At 41.8% G+C, this 10,624-nt stretch overlaps 1 protein-coding gene across 1 annotated transcript in view; it reads right to left on the bottom strand.

Annotated features, from left to right (window-relative positions):
- Positions 1-7,089: 7,089 nt before the first annotated feature.
- Positions 7,090-10,624, bottom strand: part of stn1 (STN1, CST complex subunit) — a 62,074-nt gene continuing 58,539 nt past the window's right edge. The window contains exon 14 of the transcript XR_004223463.1: positions 7,090-7,552. The gene's annotated coding sequence lies outside the window, so the exon portion shown is untranslated. The remainder of the gene's footprint in view (positions 7,553-10,624) is intronic.

Genomic DNA, 10,624 nt, shown 5'->3' with positions numbered 1-10,624 from the left:
GGATCTTATAGTGTATGGGGACCTTTACACATTAGAACTGCTTTCAGGTAACCTATTGTTTCTCCTACTCCCATGTAACTGGAGGAGTCCCAAGCCGGACTTGGATTTCTTACTATTGAGTGCTATTCTGATATCTACTAGGAGTTGTTATTTTGCTCCCTTCCCATTGTGCATCTGGGGGGGGGGGTGTATATTGAACTTGCAGCTCAGCAGTAAAGTGTGACTGAAGTTTAAGAGAGCACAGGTCACATGACTGGAGCACCCTGGGAAATGAAGAATATGGCTAGCCCCATGTGAAATGTCAAAATTAAGTCTGTGTTTTTGAAAAAATGGATTTCAAGGTGTCTGCTCTCTTTCTCTTTGGCTGTATGGGGGTGATTTTTATGTGTTTCCCCCACCTACCCTTGAAAATGCAGGGCATGGTGCAAAAGAGTACAATGAGGCCTCTTGTTATTAGATGTTCCTGTAATGTGTTTCTGGGAGATTCTGGTTTAAGGGTAGGTGCAACGTGGGCTCAGGAAGCAGAGCATTCTGGCCAGAAGCTAAATATGGGGAAAATAAGCTTTAATTACCAATGAGGAATATACGCTGTCACAGCACTGTACCCCTCTTCTTTAGAAAATGCACAAGACTTCTTTCCATTGGAGCACTTTGCCTTCATGTTCTGTAATTTTTGCTCGGATCTCTTGCACCGCTGCACGTGCAGTGTATTCATTTTTCAACCTTTACTACACTACGGGGCATATTTGCCAATAGCAACCAATCCGATCCTTGCTTTTGTTGTCTAACTTGTAGGTGACTGTTCAAATCCAATTGCTGATTGGTTGCCCTGGGCAACTTCACCGGTGATGTTTGTTTACACGCTAATAATAAATGTGTCCCAATGTATGCACCTTTCCCGAATGGCGCAACAGATCTCTGAATACATTTATGAAGATGGAGACAAAGCTCTCTAATGTAAAGCACCCCAGGTCAGTGCATTTTTTGGAGCATTGGTCTATGGTCCCAGGTTAGCAATTAGAGTGACTGAGGGGGGGGAGCCTAACAAATTGGTACCCCCAGAGAATTTGGGTTCAAGTGTCCTTTAAGTGGCAAGTGTTGACAGATACAGGAGGAATGAGCCCCATTCAGCTTACAGTCTAAATACCAGAATTTTAGCTAGTGTATTTACAGAATTCTGGACATCTCTGTAGTATTATAAAGATGTCTAATATGTTATTAAGTTGGGCAGCAAGGTGGCTTCTATTTAGCAGTGTGGGGTCCTCAATTTGATTCCAACATGGGCACTATGCAAGGAGTTTCTGTAATTGGGTTTGAGTAAGTATATAGGCACACATATAATCCAGTCAATAATAACATTCTGCTCCATGTAGTACAGGTATAATACATCAGCAGACAGTGGGCATATCTGTGGGCTTCAAGATCAGCTCCAACTGCTGCACTAATTTCACAAAATTAGAAACGATTATAAACCTGTTTTTACTGAAAACCCTTCATATAGACCTTTAAGTGAATACAGTTACTATTGTTTTCCAGTGTCTAAGTTGAACATTTCACAAAATTAGGTCCAAACATTGTTGGACTATCCTGCAATTATTCTGGGATTTTCCCAGTTGCTCTGAGTGGGCCCTACTCCTTTCTGAAGCACAGAGCAGATAGAGTAAAGAATTTGCACGGTGAATATGGGAGAGCAAGTGATAATAGGTTACCCCCAAATAACCGTATAATCTATAGAGCTTTGGCCTGCCTGTCTGTCTGGGTGATCATCTGCAGTCTGTCTGTGTGTATTCAGTGTAGTGCTCTGTGCTCTCACACAGTTTGTATTGCAAATGGAGACTAATGCAACAAACAGAACACATAGGGGAACACTGCTGCCATTAGTTCTCGATGTGTCTTTTTGGACACTGCCACAATGGGTGCTGTGATATCTATGTAAAAAATATTTAAAGAATTTAAAGTAAAGAATTTATTTAATTAGCATCTTGGAAATTGTTTCAAAAACTGTTAAACAGTGACTTTCTCAAACAAGGGTATACCAGAAAGAAATCTTTAAGTGCTACCTAATGGTTAATGGGCACTTGATATCAGGTTTTCTAGTGGGCCCACGGTTTATCGGTCTGACACTCAATGACGTTTTATAGTAGATTGAAAGACATGCCCAGGCTGAGACAGCATTCTCTTTTCCTTTTACTGCTGCTAAAGGGAAATCAGGTCACACAGAGGCACAAACAGCCCCCCCACCAGCCCAATAAATAGTGACAAGCTATGGCATCTTACAGCGGCCCCTCTGCCATTTGCCAGAACCTACAGATTGCCAGTCCAGGCCTGAGTAATTCGCTGGTGGGATGGCACATGCGACGGCGCGATTTCGGGAAATCGACGAAAAAGGGTCACGAGGCAACTTCGGCGATTTGATGAAATCGCGCCGCCGCGTGTGCCATCCCACCGGCAACTTACATTTTCGCCGATGGGATGGCAGGTGATGGCAACTCGGGGAGATTAGTCGCCCGCGAACAGGGAGTTTTGTCGCGGGCGACTAATCTCCCCGTGTGCCAGAGCTCTTAGGATAAATGGAATTCAAAGTGATTTACTGCAATCAAGCAAGCCATGTGTTAGCACTGCAAAGCATGTGCAAAAAAAAAAAAACAGGTTCAAGCATCCACACTGGTTTTTTAAACTATCAAAGTGAATGTGGTTTGCCAGTGGCCCTAGTCAGCACTTGTATGAGGTTGTTGGTCAGTCAGTGCTTCTTCCTAGCTACCTGATCCTGTGGGAAGAATAGTTGAAGTGGTTCAACTTGGACAGGTAACCCAACCAGTTCCCAACCTGTAGCTAGACTTCTACCTCCCAGGAAAGATATCTGCCAGGTTTATGGCCATGCCCATGACTTTTATATCTTGGTCAAGTGTTCAAGTGACTCCTGAAAATACTGAAAGGTTACATGTCTCCCACTAGGTTAATAATTGTCAAACTATAAGGCAACCTTAATGGTTTGGGGGGCAAGATACTTGTATCCGTATAATAAACATTGCAATATCATTTTTCTGGTTATGATTTATTGTGGCAGAGAAACTGACACGTCGTTTGATGTATAAGTATGTTTTGCCAGGACATTGGCTTGAGGCCTTCTTTATGGATTAAGGTGCTACTTTGGTGGTGAAAATTCTGGGCTGTTACTCTGGGCTGCAATTGTATCTATCAGCTGGTGCCCAGGTAGGGATATACTTGGCTCTGTGCTACAATGGTATCTAGCAGCCTGAGCCGTTTATGATGTCATAACGTTGCATGAGCCACAGAGCAAGAGACCTCAACCGTTGGAAAGTGACAGTTGGTGAGGAGACTTAAGAGAGGGAAAAAGCAGAAAAGAGAAGAGAGATCCACACAAGAGAAAATGAAGAGGATTCGTTCGAAATTTGGAGATTTGGACCCCGGGCCGTCGAAGGACAAGAAAAGAAGAAAAGAACATGAAGAGGATGGAGAAGAGAAGTTCAAGAAGAAGAGAGAGAGGAGTTCTGAGGAGCAGCAGCCTGATGAGTGCTGCAGAGAGGAGAAACGGAGAAGGGAAGAGAGTAATGAAGGTAAAGTAAAAATAACAAATATTTTATTACTATTATTAATCATTTGTATTATTTATTAATAACAGGTATTTGTAAAGCACCAACTTATTCAGCAGTGTTGTACAATTAATGGGTGAAAAACAACGAACATACACATTTACATACAAAGCAGCAAATAACTGTTACAGTAGTTTCACTTGCTAACGTAGGTGCTTGATTGCACAGGGGCAGATGCCAAAAGCACCAATTAGCAGGCGTAAACAGTGTACTTCAGCTTAGAAATGAAAAGCAACGGTCTGTTTGGTTGCTGTGGGGAACTTTAATGGTGAAACTTAACATCAACTCCCCCAATGTAATGAAAGGCACTCATTTTGCCCAGGTGTATGGGAACAGATATAATTAAAAAAAAATTTAACTGTGTCCAGTAGAGCTGTATAACTATTATTATTCCATAAGCTGTAAATAAACTCTCTTTTCCCCACTAGGAGGAGCCGGAGCCGTGAGATCCCAAGCTCAACCTTCAAGGCCAAACCCACTCAGCATCTCCAGCTACAATTTCTATTCTCAGCTGGGAAAAGGAGGATTCGGCAAAGTGAGTGATTGCTTCCCATTATATTCAGCTCTATTTTGTTGTCTATAAATCCTAAATGTGGTAGAAAGTAAAACAATTTAAATTATCTGGGGATTATTTTTAATCATGTGTAACAAAAAAATACGAATAATTTCTTTGTGCTCTAATAACACAGTTACATATATTGACTCTTTTCATGCCTTTCTCAGGTTATACTGGCTACATTAGGAGGCAGAAAGAAACATGTGGCTGTAAAATCCGTCCGGAAAACCAAAGACACGGATTACAGCAGCCTTCTTACTGAGGCCCGTGTACTGAACATCGCCAGAGACTGCCGGTTCCTTTGCCAAGGCTATGCCGCTTTTCAAACGCAGGTACAACCAACTGCTATAGTCATACATCTGATCCCCTTACATATTATATATATATTATAGCCATTACAAATGACATGGCCCCACATAACAAGCAAACAAAATATACAGCACCGTTTATAAAACAAATGCCTTCCTAAAGCCATTCTACACATTATATAAGGCCTGCTTGCCTTGCACTCCCCATACACGTTTATGCAGGATTTATATATCCAGTACAGGTATAGGACCTGTTATCCAGAATGCTTGGGACCAAGTGTATTCCAGATAAGGAGTCTTTCCGTAACTTGGATCTCTGTACCTTAAGTCTACTAAAGAATCAATAAAACATTAATTAAACCCAATAGGATTATTTTGCATCCAGTAAGGTTTAATTATATCTTAGTTGGGATCAAATACAAAGCACTGTTTTATTTTTACAAAGAAAAAGGAAATCAATTTTAAAAATCTGATTTATTTGATTAAAATGGAGCCTATGGGAGACAGGTTTTCCGTAATTCGGAACTTTCTGGATAACGGCTTTCCGGATAACGGATCCCATACCTGGACTACCTTCTGCCTGCACAGATTAATAACAACATGCAGCGTGCCTTATATTCATGCAGCATTTATAGGATATTTGTTACTGGAAAAAATAAGGATTTCTTACTCTATCTATAACTTGTTCCATTTATTTGCACCATAGTGTAATTAATAAAATGAAGTACTACCCTATGTTGTAAGTCTTGTGCCATTTCTTCCTCCTCTTGACTTTGCAATTGTCTGTGTAACCAGCGGCACGCCTTTTATGTCATGGAATTCCTGAGTGGGGGAAGCCTTGAAGATGAGCTGGATCGATACGGCAGCCTAGACCTACAGAGAGTACGGTAAGTATTATACTGGTACAGGTACAATATCACTAATAAATAGATTTATACAAATTGTACCTACAGAAAGGATGGAATAATACAATAAGTACATTTTGACACTAGGGAGCATCATCTTTAAATTTAGTAGTCAATTATTTTCTTATTGTTTAAACAAAAGCCAACATATGACATGATAATCTTTATGGAGGTAACCATTATTTCCCTGTTTAAAAGGTTCCATTCAGCGGAGATGATCTGCGGCCTGCAGTTCCTGCATAGCAAGGGGATTATCCACCGGTCAGTACAGAATTTTCCTGTAACATTGCTGCAAATCAGCAGCCCTTGTCTTTTTTTAATCTAATTCCTTTTATCGTTATATTACAGAGACATTAAACCCCTGAACATTCTGTTGGACCATCGAGGGCACGTAAGGATCTCTGATTTCGGCCTGGCTAAGCAGAACATCTTCCGTGGCGACACCACGACTGGCTGGGCTGGAACTGTGGGATACATGGCCCCGGAGGTGAGATATGCATATACAAACCTAGTAAAAGCAAGAAGTATAGGAGAATGTGCCCAGAACAACAGAACAGAATATACAATACAGCTGATGTCTTTCAAAGATGTAAAGGTTTAACTGTTAGACAAATAATTATTAAAGGACAAGGAAAGAGTAATATACTGGGGGGGTATAGGCACTCCCAAGTTTAATAACTCTTTTTTCCCTGGACCAATAGAAATAATTGCATACTCCACATGTGCCAGGTTGCCATCTTACCGATAGTCACCAAGGCTCCATTGTGGCTTCTGCATACAGTAGTTACATTTTCTCATATTACTTTACTGTGCGTGCACAAGGGAGACTCGGAAAGGTACTAAGAAGATGGTGGCACAACACTTGCCACATTAAAATACCAAGATGCAATATACTGTAGGTATTGGTACAAGTGGGTCATTGGAGAGAACCAACTTAACTGCATCAGTTATACTTACATGATAAACATTGTATTACTATCTCAGGCTTATACAGAGCTTTAGTGCCAACTGGATTGTGCCAGGCATCACCCATATTTGCAGATGTAGTTATACCCTTACAGCATTTATTGGGTCCTGGCAAATATGACTGTTCTGACCCAAGCTAGGGAACCAACTGGTCTCATGCATTACTCCCAACACTCATTGGCCAACTAAACCCATGGAACTCTGTTGCCAATATTAAGCCAGTAAACATACTTAAAAGATGCCATTTTGCAACTTGGTAAGTGATTTATATTTCTTTTTAAGATTCTACAAAGAAGCCCCTATAGTGCAGCAGTAGACTGGTGGTCACTTGGCATCACCATCTGCGATATGGCCACTGGCAAACTGCCCTTTGACAACAGCGATGAAAAGGAGCTCATTCATGCCACCAAATACCATGAACCCGAAATACCTAAATGGCTGGATGAAGATCTAAAACATCTTCTGGGCAAGGTGGGTCGCAACAGTGCAATAGAAGTATTGCAACAAATATATTTCTCATCTATTAGTGATATTAAAACAATTTTCCATTCATCCTTTAGCTTCTTAAAAGGAAGCCGAAATGGCGCCTTGGACTGCGAGGGAACATCAGGCACCACCCGTTCTATAAATCCATCGATTGGGTGGTGCTGGAAGAGGAAGGCGCAGAACCCCCCTTTCAGCCCCAAACAGTAAGTATATGGGTGGGGAATACAAAATTAGAAATGATGAAAAGTTGCATATTTCCATTGCAGGTTTTATTGTATATTATAAAATACATGGCCAACTGTTCACAATAGATTTTGTATCATATTCACTATAATTATTTTTTCCCTTTCATGCAGCCACCAGCAAAATTATTCCAGCCACATAATGGAGAGCCGCCCCTGTCTTTCCTTGGGGCCCAGGAAGATGAAGCTACACCAAGGGACAGAAACAGCGTTCCGGGCTTTTCATTCTTAAGTTCCAGCTGGCTGAAGTGAGTATATTGGGATGTGTGTAAGCCAGCCAATAATAACACCATGGTATTTCAATTGAGCATAGGTAAATAACATCAGCGGGCAGTTGGCACTACTGTGGGCTTCAAGATCAGCTCTCGCTGCACAAAGGCCGGATCATCGTCCGCAACTCCTGTTTGCACCAACATCTCCACCTTCACCTGGGATACCATCTTCCAGAGTATGAGACTGCTGGGTACCATCAGGCCTGGAATTATGAGAGGCAGTCACTTATCTGGTACATCAAGCAAGGTAAGTAGGTATTTATTTTCTAAGAGAGAATGTGTGAGAGAATGTGAGCTAAGGGTGTAACAAGAAGGCGAGCAGATACTAAGATCCCAGCCTGCTTTGCCTTCCTGCACATCATGTCTATAGAACCCATACCCTGTTAGTTATATATATAGTTCTAAAGTTCTGTAGTTTTTCCAGGACAAGGGTTTTTTCCCTATCTGAGGCAAATTACCAGCCGCTTCAGCTTCAGAGGTTTTTTTTACCTTAGCCTGCAAATTTAGTTAAATCAGTTAAGGTTAAAGTTAAATGAGCAAAGGGTGGGACTCATAGACACGTGCAGTTAAAGCCTCGTGTTGTCCTTGTTTGTTATGTTGACATGTTTGTGTTATGAGGGGGGCCAATGGCAAATTATTGACATTGGCTCTCCTCTGAGGCGTTACACCCGGAGGGAAAGGTGTGTGAATGCCGGTAACAGGGTTGAAGCCTTGACGTGGCGTTACTGCTCACATGTACAAACATGTGCTAATTCAACCAATGGTGCGACTGTTAGTGAAGTTTTTCATCGGCACAATTTGGTTTTCTTTGTTTAGGAAAAGATTTATTTAGCTACAAATTGTCTTTGAGCTTTGGACTAGCAAATTAAGACTAAAGGTCCCCATACATGAGCAGATTCGCTCGCTTGGCGAAGTCGCCAAGCGAGCGGATCTTCACACGATATCCCCACCTACGGGTGGGCCATATCGGGGAGCATTTAGGTAAAAAAAAAAAATAATCCGATCATTTGGCCCTGGGGCCAAACGATCGGATTATGTGGGCGGCAATGGGGCAGTCGGTTCAGGGACCGCATCAACGAGCCAATACGGTCCCCAATCCAACTGGATTTTCTAACGTGGCCGATTGATATCTGCCCAATTTCAGGCCAGATATCGGTCGGCCAGGCCCCTCGGTTCTGCCCCTACAAAGCCCGATAAGATGCCGATATCGGCCCAAGTGACCGATATCGGCAGCTACTATCGCCCCGTGTAATTCAGGAGAGCACAGCTGCCATTAGGCCTGAGTCTTTTCAGAAGCTGCCACACAGGTCACAGGTCCCCTTCTATCAAGTTGATTATAGCAGCAAAGGGAGCACCAAATGTACCCCTGCCAGGGCCAGAACTAGGCAGGCATTTGGCAGAATAGGCATGTGCCGAGGAAGCAATGGGGAAGGTGAGGGGGCCTTAGGCACATGCTTCTACTGCCTTCTAAAACTCCACCCCTGGGGGTATTGCACAACCAGAATCAAGACTGGGTGAGCAAATATGTTGGGGGGGGGGGGGAAGAGGGATAGCAAGACTTTTCTGGCAAATTAGCAGGCTATATAGAGGGGGGAGGTGTTGATGGCAAGCGGTCACCCTTGGCTTGGCACCTATACCTTCTCATTCTGTACCCTGTAATCTATAAACTTACTCAGCATCAAAGAACTCCAAGGTAACTGCTAAGATCATCATAAATTATTTCTATTATGCTAGAATTGTTATCACTACTGCATCTCTGGGTAGGTTTTCATGTTTCTCCAACAAGACTTCAAGCCTACTGCTTCCCTACCAGCTGCTGAGTAGCCAGGGGCACCTTATGGGCAGTGTATCTATGGAGCTATACTAGTAAGGCTTGAGGTATTCGGGAAGGGGCTAAGATAGCTATGGCAATGGGCGCTGCATTGCAATATTACAGTGTCAGAAACAGGAGCTATATGTCCAACACATTTGCTAATGGGCAAAACTTACCCATCGAGCCGTTACTAATTTCCCCCGCCTTACAGGATAAACCTATATTTATAGGGTATTACAATCAGGATATTCATGGCTTTCAGCCTCGTGCTTTAATATGGAGCTCCTTGATGACCCATAATATCCTTATATTTTACAATAAGAGTACATTAAGTACTATATAATACACCAGAGCCACAAATATATTGTTATAATACACAAAAGCCATGAATATCCTGTAAATTATGTCCTTATAAATGGGGCTTAGTTATGTTGTTTCTGTCACATTGCTCATTAAAATGTGTGTATTATAGTGAGTAATGCACCCCCTGCTAAAAAGCAAATATGAAGATTTTAGAAGTCACCTCTGTAGAAACTGTATAAAGCACCAGCCTGTAATTTCTATTGCCACCGAACTTCTCTGTAATTTATAATATCCTTGTGTTTTACAAAACATAAACAGTACTTTATTCACTACATAAATGTCGCTTAGCAATATAATTTGTCAGTAGACTCAATTAAATGAATGTATTATAGAATGAATATATTAAGAGTCACCTCCGCGTTCCACAACATGTATAAAGTGTTGGACATGGACACCAAGGGCCCACCATTCACTAGCGATTCCTAAAACATCACAACATCTATAGTAATATGTTACGTATATGGGAAAGTGACATATTTTCAGTGTGAAATAAGCTGGGAACACAGCTGGGAATAAATAAAAGCAAAAGCAGCACCTGGAAAAGTTAGCAAGGAGTTAATATTGTGAAACAGAAAAAGGGAAGGGCCCACCAGGGAATATCATGGTATTGTGGTACAGGCCAGTCCAACCGTGTATAAAAGCACTGAGCATGTTGCCTTTTGTCTTAATAGTCTCTAATTAAAAAATCAGCCACACCGAAAGGACACAGACACCTCAGTGCTCCATGGTCCCTGAGCTTCTCCCTCCTTACATGGAGCGCTGAGGTTCCTCTACCCTTCTAGTAGGAGTGATGTTTTGAATTTTGGATAAATCCATGATTGTTTTGTGCATCAAATAAATGATATATGTGTAATACTGCTTACCATTTGTGTTATTCTGTTTATTCAGGGTCTAGGGCAGTATTCACATGGGCATCAGGTGCCTTACCCCTAAGAAAGATCAGTAACTGATCTGTTTATAGTCTCGGTGACTTCTAACCTCCTTATATTTTACAACACATTACAATATTCCCTATATACAGGTGGGGCAAGGAAAATGCCTTTTAGATCATATTTGTATATAGGGGATATACAGATCCAATATCTGGGGCATATGCATT

This window comes from Xenopus tropicalis, chromosome 7 (genome assembly GCF_000004195.4).
Source record: "Xenopus tropicalis strain Nigerian chromosome 7, UCB_Xtro_10.0, whole genome shotgun sequence".
Lineage (NCBI taxonomy): Eukaryota > Metazoa > Chordata > Amphibia > Anura > Pipidae > Xenopus > Xenopus tropicalis.
The sequence above is the reverse complement of the archived record's forward strand: the minus strand, read 5'-3'. Positions and strand labels throughout refer to the sequence as shown.